A 14,387-nucleotide genomic window follows, 5' to 3' on the forward strand; every position below is an offset into this window, starting at 1 on the left:
TAGCTTTAATGGTGAGATAATTAGGAGAAAGGTCAGCTTATATAGAAACAGACCCAAAATGTCAAAAATGTCAGAGAAGGCCTTTAAAACAGCTATTACAAATATGCATGTAATTGGAATCCCAGAAAGGGAGGCGGGTAAAAAAAAAAAGAAAAGAAAAGAAAAAGAAGAGGAATAATAGCTAAAAACCTTCCAAATTTTGTGAAAACTACAAACTCACATATCCAAGCAACTCAACAGTCCCCAAGCAAGATACAAACAAAAGGAAATCACCCCAGAGGAATTCATGATCAAAGTACTCAGAACGGTTTATAAAGAGAAAATTTTAAGAACAGACAGAAAAGTATTACATATAGATAGAGACACATTACATAGAGGAAAAATGACAACAATGTCCACATACTTCTTGTTAAAAACGTTAAGCCAGAAGAAAATGAAAAGATATCTTCAAAATGCTGAAACAGAAACAAAACGAACTATTAACATAGAACTCTATATACAATAAAAATATCCTTTAAAAAATAAATATGAAATACAAACTTTTTCTGAGAAACAAAAACTGACAAAATTCTTCACCAGCAGATCTGGAATGTCAGTTCTTACAATGTATAACCAACAGTACCAATGAGCTCCGCCAATGAAGCAAGAGCATTGTGTATATGTAAATACAAAAGAATAAATAGCCAACCCCAAGAGGTTATATACTTTATGACCTCATTACATGCAACATTCTTGAAATGACAGAATTATAGACATGGAGAACAGACCAGTGGTTGCTGGAAGTTAAGGAAGGGAGGATGGGAGGAGAGCAGAAGAGACGTAGGTGTGGCTATGAAAGGGAAATATGGTGATCCTGTGGTTTGGGCAAGGTGCTTAGGAAGTAAGTTAGTGGGGAAATAGACTTTTCAATAAATGGTGCTGGAAAACTTGATATTGTGCATGGATAAATACAAAAGAATAAAAGGTTCAAAGATGAACCTCCACCCTTGCTTCAAAGGAGACAAAAAAGTTAACTTGAAATAGATAAAAATGAAACCTATACGACTTCTAGAAATCATAGGAAAACTTTACAACTTTGGGGTAGGCAGAGATTATTAGGACACAAAAAGTTTGAAACATAAAAGAAAAAAATAAACACATTGGGCTTCATCAGAAACACTATTAAGAAAGACACCATTAAGAAAATGAAATTTCTAGCCACAGCCTAGGATAAAATGGCTGATAAGATATTTAAATTCAGAATAAAGGACTCATACAACTCAGTAATAAAGAATCAATTCAATTTTTTTCAATAGGCAAAATATTTGGTCAGACATTTTTACAAAGGAAGTGTATGAATGGCCAAAAAGCACATGAAAAGATGCTCAATTTAATTAGTTATCAAGAAAATGCAATTTAAAACCACAATGAGATACCGACTAAGGATGGCTAAAATTAGAAAGACATAACCTTATGTATTGCTGGTGGCTGTGTAAAATGGCATTAACATTTTGGAAATCAGCTGGGCAGTTTCTTATAAAGTTGAGCATACACTTACCATAAAACCCAGTGTTTTCACTCCTATGCATTTACTACACAGCAATGACAACATATGTCCACACAAAAACATATACATTAATGTTCATAATAACCCAAATCAGGAAAATCCCAAATGTTCAGCATATGAATGGATAAACAAATTGTAGTCATATATTCATACGGTGTAATACTATCAGCAAGAACAAAGCAATAAACTAGAGATACACATAACAACATGGTTGAATATAAAATATATTAGGCTGAATTTTTTCTCAGGAAAGATAGACTCAGAATAATGCTTACTGTATTATTTAAATTAAATTACAGAAAAGGCAAAACTAACTTGTAATGACAGAAGCAGGTGAATGGTTGCCTGGGCTGGGCACTGGGGCACAGAAGAAGATGCACAAGGGAACTTTGGGGGCAATAAAAATTTTCTATATCTTTATTGTGTTGGTGTTTACATTTGTCAAGACTCATTAAACTGTAAACTTCAAGTGGGAACATTTTATCACATGTCAATTATATCTCAATGAAGTTGTTTTTTTAAAAAATCACCAAGTTGCTTTTCAGTCAGTCTACCTCTGGCACACACGTATACCACACTGAAGCAGAGCATCTGTGGTTAATTTCATTCTTGACATTGCCTGGGTTTTACATGACATTTATATTTATATATACACTAGAGGCCTGGTGCATGACATTTGTGCACTGGGGGTGGAGGGATCCTTCAGCCCAGCCTGGGCCCTCTTGCAGTCCGGGACCCCTTGGAGGATGTCTGCCTGCCGGGTCCTTAGCGCTGCCACATAGGCAGGAGAGGCTCCCTGCCTGAGCCTGGCTTCTGGCTGAGCAGTGCTCCCCCTGTGGAAGTGCACTGACCACCAGGGGGCAGCTCCTGCATTGAGCATCTAGCGACTGGTCATTCTGCCACCGTTCAGTCTATTTGCATATTAGGATTTTATTATATAGGATATATATGTATATGCATGTGTATACATTATGTGTATATGCTTAATTGAAATAAAACTTGCATCCTACACAATTCACTCATTTTTAGTATATTCACTGAGTTGTGAAATTATCACCACTATCAACCTTAGAACATTTTCATACCCCACCCCCCCCCAAAAAAACTCATACCTACTCAATTACTTTCTATTTCTCCCCACATCTCCTAACTCTAATTAGTTGAACAGGGCTACCATTAATCTACTTTCTCTTTCTCTATATATAATTTGTCTATTCTGGACATTTCATATGAATTAACAAATACAATATGTGGCTTCTCTGACTGGCTTATTTCATTTAGAATAGTTTTTTCAAGGATCATCCATGTTGTAGCATGTATCAGTGCTTCATTTCTTTTTATGGCTGAATAATATTCCATTGTATGGATATACCACATTTTATTTATCCGTACATCAGTTAATGGACATACAAGCTGTTTCCACTTTTGCTATTATGAATAGTGCTGCTATGAACATTCATGTGTAAGTTCTTGAGTAGACATATGTTTCCATTTCTTTGGGGTATATGCCTAAGCAGTGGAATTGCTGGGTTATATGGGAACTCTGTGTTTAGCATTTTGAGGGACTGCCAAATTATTTCCCAAAGCATTTGCACCATTTTATACTCCTACCCAGTCAAAGAACAAAGAAGCATCAGAGGGGATGTTTGAGTAGCCATTTCTCACTCCCCTGGAGAAATAGGAGCCAGGGTCTGGTTTGTGAAAGGTACGTGAAACATCCCTCTCAGAAAGTCTCTCTAAAGAGTGGTTGGTACTCATGTTAAGAAAGAGTTCTGTGAAAAACTTTGACTCTAGCTAAACGTGGAAAATAGGTTTTTTTGAGGGTAGCTGCCCAAAGTCTGTGAACTCTTGCTCTATAGCTAGCTCAGTTGAGACTCGAGATTCAGTAGGAAGAACACTGAAGGTCTTGACGAGGTGAAGTGGCATGCAGAGGAGAGGCTAAACAGGATTTTCAGAAATATCAGCACATTGCCTGGGGGCAGATCACCCTGCCCAGCCCAAACTGGGTATATTAGATTAAGAGTAAGTTAATTGCCTGATTTTTTTTTTTAAAAAAAAGCTTGTGAGATTATTCTTTGAAAATAAATGAATTATCCAACAGCAGTTCAAGCACTGGCAGGTGGAGTGAATCACTGAAAGAGAAAGTACGAAGGGGAAAATAGATTACAGCAGAGCCCAGCCCCCTAGACCACATGTGGAAGCATGGCCAGCATTCCCAGCTGAGTCATGGGGCTCTGTTATGGAAAAGCAGCAGGTAGGTGGAGAGGCAGGGGACTCTGAATATCCCATGAGGCTTAGTGAGGCTGTGCTTGCTGTCCATGGTGCTAACGGAGCAGCTTCCAGCTCTCTGGCCACTCTTAATACCCTTTCCTTACCTGCTCTAGGTCTTATGTTTAGTTCCCAGTCTAAAAAGGGAGAATATGGTCAAGGTCATATCCTTGAAAACTCACAGACAACAACTTCCCTCTTTTCCTCAGCTGCTGACTATAGCCATGGCCACAGTGCTCACACCTTTAGTTGGAGACATTGGCCACCCCACAGGTGGTATTATTTAGGAGGGAACATCAACTCTGTTTAGAAGCTCACAGTGGATAATGAGAGGCATGGGCTTTACATCTTTGTTTAAAACATTGTGTCAGAGCCCTAACCGGTTTGGCTCAGTGGATAGAGCATCAGCCTGTGGACTGAGGGGTCCCAGGTTCGATTCCAGTCAAGGGCATGTACCTTGGTTGCGGCCACATCCCCAGTAGAGTGTGTGCAGGAAGCAGCTGATTGATGTTTCTCTCTCATCGATGTTTCTAACTCTCTATCCCTCTCTGTAAAAAAAAAATCAATAAAATATATTTAAAAAACAAACAAACAAACAAAAACATTGTCAGAGAGTCAAAGTCTTGGTCCCCTTGCTGCAGTTTCTATCCCTGCTTCCTGTGGTTCTTTCCCTCCCCCTCTCCCCCTCCCCTTCCCACTCTCAGTGGTGCCTTTGCCCGTGGCTGGTGACGTCACTGGCCTGGGCTGTGGACCAATTTGGAGGCAGATTTAGATGATGTTCTTGAGAGCTTTCTGAGCTTCCCAGTGTTGTTACCTTTACCTCCTTCTTCATCATGAAACATTTGTATCCAGGTGCGGTGAGGGCAACATGAATAAAGAGCACAGGCTTTTCAAGAGAAAGACATTGCAAAGGGTAGGCTTTGGGTGAGCCCCAGAAATCTTTCAGCGTCAGATAAAAATGTACATTGTTTGAGTTACCACTTCCTCTCCCAGGCATTGTCATAATACTAAAGCTAGGGCTAAGGACAATGGCTCAGTTCCCTGAACTCGTCTGTGTATAAGCTGATGTGAGGTGCATCTTGCACCGTGGTGGGCCAGCCCCGGGTGGACGAGCACTCAGTAGTCGCTGGCCGTGGCTGGTGGACAGCTACCAGTTGCCACTCTTGTCTCTAGGTCTCCCAGACATATTCCTCCTCATTCTGCTTGTAGCTGCTGTGGGGAAAGGTCTGCCCCACAGATCCAGGCTTGGGAGTTGTGGATTATCCAGGTCCCTTTCCTTCCCCTTGGCGCTGACCGTGCTGGAATTCAGCACTCACCGTTCCTCCCCCTCTTGGACTAGAGGAATGATCTGAGGCAAGTCATTCTCTGAGCTTTTATTTCCTCCTTTATAAATCGAGGGGCCCCTCCTTCCATTTTTATTATTTTGTGAAATGAAGTAAAACAATTCTCACTATGACTTGACAAGAAATTGATATTGGGAGGAGGAATCGATTGTATTGTATGAAATAAGGTTTGTGGATTTTATGTTCACGTGTGGATTCCAAATATAAAGGCTCATTTTTTCTTATAATTAGTCATTGGCTGAATTTTTCCTACTTAACATAGAATCATATAAATGAGAGGCAGCATGCTTCCAGAATAACATGCTTTTTGATCCTTGGTTATTTTATCTGTGTGGTAAGACTTATCAAGAATGTCAGACACATTATACCAGTAGATACACATTGCTCTCAATTTGTTTTTAGCTAGATAAACCCTTTGATAGCTAGGGATATTAAAATATTACCTAATGCTGACTCATCTGTCTCCTCGAAGAAGAATTGAAATGTTAGACAGAAAATTTACAAGAGACAAAAGAGAATCGGCTGACTTTAACCAGGATGGCTTGGGTCTGTGGGCAGAATTTAGACAAGAGTATTGGTCAGAAAGACAGGATAGCAAACTGTGGATCTATCTGCCCAAAATGATGCGAACCTGGGTGGCAGAAAAACCTGAGAAGTCTCCCCGAAATTATGTTTCTCTGACACAGGGCGAGGGGAACTGGTCACTTTTTAGGGTCTTAAAGGTAAATACTTCTTTGACTAGTTCTGCCAGGTCAGACTGAGTCTGGGCTCTGTGGATGCCCTGGCCCCTGGAAGGAGGGACAGTGTCCTTGCCCACCCATGAGCCCTTGGTTCTCTTATTTGCCAGGAGGCCGGAGTCCCCTGGGAGATTTGAGGGTCCCCTGGGGGACTGAAGGGGTTCTGACACTGGTGAGCTCAGCGGGCTTGGTCTCTCATGGCGACTTCTAATTCTCTCTATTTGCCATTTCTCTCGGTGGCCAGGCTTCTGGGGGAGGGGTACTGCCAGCAAGGGCTTTGCTCCATCTCAGACTTGGAACACCTTCTAATCTAAACCAAGCTTTTTGTTATTTTTGTGCCTATTATGCTCCATACACTGGGCTTGGGCCTTTAGATGTGATCTCTCTTTTTAAAAATTTAATTAATTTTTAAATCTTTATTGTTGAAAGTATTACATATGTTCCCATTTCCCCCCATTAACTCCTTCTAGCCCATCCCTTTACCCTCCCCCCACTTCCCCTCCCCGCCCCAGGCCTTCACCACCCTATTGTCTGTGTCCATGGCTATGCAAATTTTTGGTTGATCTCTTCCTCGCCCCGCCACCCCCACCTGATATGATCTCTTTTAAGCCACAAAGGCCCTGCCAGGTAGGTGTTATCTCTTTTTGACAGAAAAGGAAACTGAGACCAGAAAGGAACAAAACTTCCTGTGCCCACTAAATGGCAGGCCAGGTGTTGATCCAGCTCTGTCTCACTCCACACCCCTGGCTCTTTCTATCTGGAAAAATGAACAGTGTAGTGGTTCTTAATCCGGCTCTATCCGGGGCCTCACGTTCATGCTTGATTGCCCCAGGAGAGCCAGCGCAGGACAGAAATGTTGGAACTCGAGGAAGAATAGACGGCATGGGTCCCAAAAGACGACATGCCGCTCAGTTAAGATGTGGTTGTGAAAGTTAATGCTTTTGAGCATAAACAAATGGCATAATTGTGCCTGGAATGTTCTAAATTGCCGTTGACTTTGAATTTAAGAAACTCTGCCATTTTTGCTTGATGTGTGAGGCATATGTTTGCTCAAGAAAGAAAGGGAACCATGAAATGAGCTTAACCTTGCAGAATGTTTATAGCTGTCGGAGCCTTTATGGCTTCCCTTGGGCCAAGCATGTTTGTCCAAACAGCATTTAAATAGGGCATCTCACCTTAGGTAGATGGGATAGTGTCTCTAAGGTGGACTTCCCTAACCACAAGGGTTCTGTTAATTTTGCGGTTTACAAATGATGAGGAACTCTTAGATATTTTCCCCTCAGCAATTTGTGGATAAGAATCATTGAAGTAGAAGAGTTCTTAGAAATCACTTAGATTATAAATGAAAATGTACTCTACCCACCAAACACTGCATTCCTGTGGAGCCCACATTAATGGAGGGCCTGCTACTAGTACATGCTCAGCATGATGCTTGGGCTTTCTAGATGTTACCCTCACATGACCGGCCACCTCTCCAGCCTTCTGTCTCACAGTGTCCCCTTGCTCCTCAAGCTCCCAGCTCCAAACACCTGCTGTTAATCCTCACCCGAGGATACTTTTCCCCTTGATTTTAGAGAGAGTGAAAGGGAAGGGGGTGGGGGAGAGAGAGGGAGAAGAGAGAGAAACATTGATGTGAGAGAGACACATCAGTTGGTTGCCTCCCACATGTGCCCTGACCGGGGCCAGAGATTGAACCTGCAACCCAGGTACATGCCTTTGATCGCTGTAATCACTGAGCCATACCGGCCAGGGCCTTTTGTGTTCTTTTGCATAAGCTGAGCCCATCCATCTCTCTGGGCCTTTGCCAGTGATGCTCCTTTGGCCTCGAGACCCCGCCTCCACTGTTTCCTTAGCTGCTTTTCCTTATGCCTCCCTCAGAGATGCTTTCTTTACTCCTCAGCTGGACGAAGCCCACCCCACCCCATCTTGCTTTTTTTCTGAACACAGTGTTTTTTACCCTCCTGAGGACTTCTGATTTGTAATTACATATTTGTTTGTTGACTGCTTCAGTTTCTGTCCCCCCCCCCCCAGACTGTGAGCTGTGTGAGGCAAAGGCCAAATCTGATCTGCTCACCAGAATATCCTGGGCATTGGGCATGAATCCTGGCACACAGTGGGCAGATGCTTACTGGTTTGGGGAATTAGCCTTCTAAGCCCCAGTTGATGCAGCTGAAGGTTAGGGAGGCAGTGGGACTTCTTAAAGTCACCTCTCAAGTGAATGGCAGAGCTGGGACTCCAACCTAGTTCCTGACTCTCAAAGCCAGGGCTCACTTCACTCTACAGCGCGGTGGGACTTTTGTTCAGAGAACAAGGCTTTTTACCTCATTGTTGGGCTGATGGAAACATATACTTTTAGCTGTTATAGTTGTGTCTTGGCTCAGGATTAAAGAAAGTCCCACACAAGGCACCTGGACACATCAGACTGAGAGCACATTGAGGGGGAAGATAGCATGTCCTCACTTAACTGGAGCTCCTGGGGCTCAAGAGTCACCACTGTCCAAAGGCTGGCAGTGCTGTGACCAGAGAGAGGGCTGGGGTGACTTCCAGAACAGAGAGCACATGGCTCTGTCTTATGGGGACCAGAAAGACTGGTTTTGAACAGCCCTTTGAGTGAGCAAGAAGGTCACTTTGGCAGGTGTTAGAAGGCAGGGAGCTGCCTCTCTCTTGCTGGGTCTGAAATGACCTCATTGTGCATGAAAGAAGAGATACTGAACACGGCTACTGGAGGCCAGGAGGCGAGAAAGAGATAGAAGAGGCATTTGGAATAAGCTCTAGAAAGTGGGCTTTGATCTGTCCATGGATGCTAACCAGCAAAGCCCATTATCCCTTTCTTCCCATGAAAGGCTGTTATTGTGGTTTGGCTCCTCGTACATCACTGATTTGGGAGTGGCATTGTTCTCTGCTTGGCTTGCTGTTGGGCCTGCTGCATTAGCCCAGAGATGGTGCCCTCAAGTCCCTCAGGAGCCCGCATTGCCAAGGCCAAGCTAGTAGAGCCCTAGGAGGGGTGAGATGCCTGCCGTCTCTGGAGCCCACTTCAAAGTCAGCAGTTAGTCTCTGGGTTCTATACTCAACATCTGATCCAAATCTATAATAATAAAAGGGTAATATGCTAATTAGACCAGACAGCCGAGTGACCTTCCAGACATCATTCCAGACATTCTTCTGGATGAAGCCACCACGGTGGGGGCCAGGGGTGATCAGGCAGGCAGGAGAGTGGTTAGGAGCCAGAAGTCCCAAATTGTGAGAGGGAGTCAGACTGCTGGTTTAGGCCCGATCCCGCAGTTGGATATCCCCCGAGGGGTCCCGGATTGTGAGAGGGTGCAGGCCAGGCTGAGGGACTCGCTCCCCCCCGCCCCCCGCATAAATTTCATGCACCAGGCCTCCAGTGCTTAAATAAAAATAAATGACTTGGTCTATCCCTTCAGTGCTGATCAGTGTCTTTCCCAGCCCATGTTCTGTGATGTCTTTCTCAACATTTCTCCCAGTTCTGAAAGCCTTTCTTCTGTGAGGGCACTTAATTGCTTTGCTTTCCTTCTTCTCACATGTTTTCGGGAAGGACTCCAAGTCTCACACAACAAGCTGTCCCTTCCCGATCACACAGTGCTGTGGGGAACAGGTGCGCCATACAGACATAGGCTTGCATCACAGGCAGTGACAGCAGGAAGGGACTTGGCGATCATCTCAAAGGGTTTCCACCCTGGGCTCTGTGGTCCCAAGGGTCTTTGGCAAGTGGTAGGAGGGGCAGGGGCAATGGAGCTCCCTTCCCTTCACATCTAAGCAGCCACCCTTTATTTGTTTTACATATTGCACTTCTCTCTAAGATGTTCCTTGATTAAAGGGCTCCTGGCTTAAAGCCATGATTTGACAAACTCTGGCCTAATTCAAATCCTCCAGGGAGATGCAGTGGTGACCTGAATGACACCTTATAGAAATTCTTCACATAAATAGAGATGTGGAGCTTTTGGCAGATAATCTATTACTTTTAATTCTATCTGAATCACATCCATGTAGTAGAGTGTTTATAAGATTTTGTACAAGTATATGTATATTTTCATATGTGCACATAATACACACGCACACACGTATGTAGGTGTAGAAGACCAGGCTCCAATACCCACGTCTTTAAAGAAGCTGTTTGTATGCTCCCTATAGAACCAATCTTGCATTGCCTTCTAACATGCTACTTAAACATTTTTGTTTTCTCTTAGAGTCATTTCACTTTGACTTGAGTTGTAATTAGTTATGTACATTTCTCTCCCTTGGTGAACTTGAAGTCCTTTAAAGCTTGAGACTCAGCTATTTATCTTTGTAACATTTGTAACACCTAGCAATGTGCTCTGTACATGTAATTAATCAGTGTTTTATCTGAGAAGAACTACAAAGTAGAAAAAAAAGTGTTGGTTAGGGAGCCAGTCGATAAGAATATAGTATATTAATATGAAACCAACATTTCATGCTTGGACCTCATAAGGACCCTGTTAACTACTCAGAGAAAAATGGCACATGGCCCCCTGTGAAACCCTGGCCGCCATCTCACACATGTATGCTGCTATTCACAGAGCAGATGGTCCTGATGGCACAATGCAAATTAATTTTAATCACTGGACAAACAACTCTAGGTATGGGGCTTATGATGGGAAGCCAAGAATGTCAGTTTTACAAGAGAATTTATGATGCTGAATTTTATACACCAACTTGGCTGGACCACTGGGCGCCTAGATCATTGGTCAGACATCATTCTGGGTGTCTCTGTGGATGGAGGTGTTTGGGGATGAAATTAACCTTTGAGCCAGTAGACTGAATAAAACAGATTGCCCTCCCCAATGTGGGTGGCATCAATCAGTTGAAGGTCTGAATAGAACAAAAAGACCGAGGAGTTCCTCTGTTGAGCTGAGACATTCGTCTTTTCCTGCCTTTGGACTAGAACCGAAAATGGGCTCTTCTCGGGTCTCAAACCAGCCAGCTTTCAGACTGGAACTTATACCATCAGATCTCTTGGGTCTCAGGCCTTCAGACTCTGACTAGAACTACATATAGGCTCTCCTGGGTCTCCAGCTTGTTGACTTTGAAACGTATCAGCCTCAACAATGCTATGAACCAATGCCTTATAATGAATCCTTTTCTCGTAATACACACATCCTACTTGCTCTGTTTTTCATGAGAACCCTGATCAAAACCAGTACAGATTTTAATACTGAGAAATGGGGTGCTGCCAGATCAAATGTCTAAAAATGTGTTGGTGTCTCTGGAACCAGGTAATGGGTAGAGGCTAGGAGCGTGTTGAGGTGCAGGCTGGAAATACCAACGTTAAGGGCAATTCTGGTGAGAACTTAAACAGAAATGAGGAATGTGTTATTAGAAATGGGAGGGAAGGCATTCTTTGTCATAAAATGGCAAAAACTTGACTGAGCTGTGTTCTAGTATTTTGTAGAAGATAGAACTTGTAAGCAATTAAATTAGGTATTTAACTCAGGCGATTTCTAAGCAAAGATATTTTTAGGCAGAAGAAATCATGCATGGTGTAATGTAATTCAACATTTATTGAATGTTTGCTATCTGTAAGGTACCTTGCTAAGACGGAGTTCCTCTCTGAGGAGAAGGTATTAAGGTTCAAAAGGTAGGACCTTTGCCTTCCAAGAAGCTGTACCTCTGTGTCATTCCTGCCTCCCAAATCCTTAACCACATAAGTGGACATTACCAACTTTTAATGTACTTCAGGTGAGATTACTCAGTGATCATAACTATTTTTCATCTTCAAGGATAGTTGCCTTCCAGGATCTGGCCTTGCCTGTCATTCTGCCTTCCACTCTTCATCCCTGAGCTGTATTTACCTGTAGAATTTGGGGACTAGCTACATCCTATGTAGCTTTGCTCCTGGTCATCTTGATTAGCAGGGAGATGCTAAAAACATCTTCTAAAATGTGGAAAAAGGAGTGATAGGGTCATGTGTTAAAACTATTACATGAACACTTGACTTAATTTAGGTCCCGGTGAGAGATGTGAGGAGATGAAATTTAAACTTTAGTATATCATAATTTCCTGATAGGCACTAATGATCATAATGAAACTTCACCTCTGGCCAGTGATTATGATTTGCAGTGGAAATCACTTGATCCTAATTAATGGAGGCATTCATTGTGCTGCTTTGCTGTTGCCCGCATTTGCTCTTTTGCCATGACATGAGCAATGGGCCATTTTAGCTTTTGGATTGGATGTTACTCTGCACATAAATGATGAGTTTTGCTGCCTTGCTTTGTAATATACTATCTACCTCATACAGGGATTTCTAGGGGCGGGAATATATATTGACTTTCCCATAAAAAAATATGAAAAGAACTTGACTTTCTTGTTGATGCTGCCTTGGCCTTCCTTCAATAATGGAAAAAGCTGTGATATTTAAATCTGTGGGAAAATCAATCCGACATTTGTGGGTTAATTGACAATATTTACATGCTACAATTAGTCTCATCATGCTTTAATTATATTAATTAAACTCATGTCCTGGAGAATAGGCATTTACTCATCCTCTCCCTCCTCCTGCTTTCCTCCACATGTACATCTGGAAGCTGCTTCCCTGGGTTTTGTGAGCACATGGGGCAGGGTCCATTTTTCTTTATTGTTATGACCCCAGAACAGTTCTGGCATAGCATACGTGCTTATAAATCTCTGTTGAATTGAATCACACATATACAGACATAGCTTGGAAAATCCATGATGGTAACTCCAGTGGCTTCGAAACTTGCTCTCTGCGTAAAACAAATGCCTAAGTTTGCTAGCCCACACAAATGCTTTGTAAGTCTTCCCCTTCCCATCCATTTCACTTGCATTAGCAAAGTAAATAAAACAACAATCTACATGCAAGGTGAGAGACTAGAGAAAGGAGAAAACATATTTCAATGCCAATTTTATGGCAGACGCAGTGTTAGGACCTTTCACTCCATTATCTTATATTATCACCAAAGTGTTTTTCCCTTTGCCCCAGGAGGTTGCTTTTAACAAAAAGCCAGCTGAAGCAAAAGGGGAATTGCTTATTGGAGATCCGTAAAGACATCAGATGCTGCTTAAGGGGATTAATAAAAATGGGTTTAATAAAAATGGGTTTAATATTTTATCTCATCACTAACTCATCACCTGTTGGGCCAACCGTTTTCTAGATGATATACCGACAGTAAGCCATGTTGAACGATGAACTCATTATTTCTTTCTCACTCAGAGTCAATTACTATTTACCTGGATTATTCCTGAAGCAGGGCTGTAGGTGAGGTAGAGATGGGAGGTAAATTGCCTCCTTCCATTGCCTATGCTTTAAAGGGAGAGGAAATAGGTGGCTCTGTGGTAGCTGTGCTCTTAAAATGTGATTACAAATAGTTGCCCTCCGTCCCTGACAACAAATGTAAATATTAATGCTGTGTGCTTTCATACACAAGCATGCATTAAATCAATAGGATCCTGTGACACTCTGTAGTTTGGTTATTTTTAATTAGCCTTGGCCTCCCCAGACCTAGCTTTGTGTGGGTGAGGAACACACAGGGACTCAGTAATGCTCACTTAACGGTAGTTCATCCCCATTCTGTCATGTGTTGGAGGATTTGATTTCAGAGACAAAAGAATTCCAGCCCAAATACCCGCTGATAACAGATACCAGAGTAGAACTATAGAACAGAAACATCAGCTTTCAGCAGAAATAGGAGAGTGTAAGTGTTTGTTAAATGGTCAGCTTGGTCCTTCCAGCTTCTGAAGAGGTAAGCATATCTGTGGTTGGCTTCTTAATAAATTATACAACAGGATGTTCCAGGGGGTCCATTTCCTGAAGGTGATTGCTCAGCATCATGGAGCACCAAGCACCGTTAGCACCATTAATGGCCTATCAGGGTTTAGTGGTCTAGAAATGCCACTCGCATCTTTCTTGAAAACACATTAATTCAACCCGACAAGAAGCAGAGCTATGCACCAGATAGTGGATACACGGCAATATTATGCCCCTTTCTCACTTCTAAGAGAGCTCACTCTATTTTCTTCGGGTCTGGTGATGTGTCTACACTGAATGATTCTGAATATTTTACAGGCATATTCCTTATTTGTTTTAAAGGAAAACTACTTTATAACTTTGGCTTACCGCCTTGTTAATACATATAATGAATGAGAGAATGTGGGTGATGGGGCACCCAGCCCAAGCTTGGAAACAACAGCTTCTTGGAGCTCTTGCCATCTATCATGGTTTGGAACTTCATCATTATTGAGGGTTTTACTTAAATCCCAGCTATGCTGTCACATGGAATCTAAAAATAGTAATACCACAAAGGGATGGTATGAGTAACACATGTCACAATTAAAGGAGATAGCTCTGTACCCGGCACCTAGTAGCCACTCAGTAAATGTTAGTTGAATCAGAATTCCCCCACCTTTCCTCATCACCTCATTAAAGCATTGTACCTTTGGCTAGTATATAATAGGTATTTTTCATCATGTCCATTTGTTAGCTCAATCCCTGGC

General features: G+C 42.5%; 1 protein-coding gene across 1 annotated transcript in view; it reads left to right on the plus strand.

Annotated features, from left to right (window-relative positions):
- The window catches only part of KCNH1 (potassium voltage-gated channel subfamily H member 1), a 259,928-nt gene that overhangs the window by 138,813 nt on the left and 106,728 nt on the right, over positions 1–14,387 (plus strand). The window lies entirely within an intron of this gene.

The sequence above is a fragment of the Myotis lucifugus genome, unplaced genomic scaffold (assembly GCF_000147115.1).
Source record: "Myotis lucifugus unplaced genomic scaffold, Myoluc2.0 scaffold_65, whole genome shotgun sequence".
Taxonomy (NCBI): Eukaryota; Metazoa; Chordata; class Mammalia; order Chiroptera; family Vespertilionidae; genus Myotis; species Myotis lucifugus.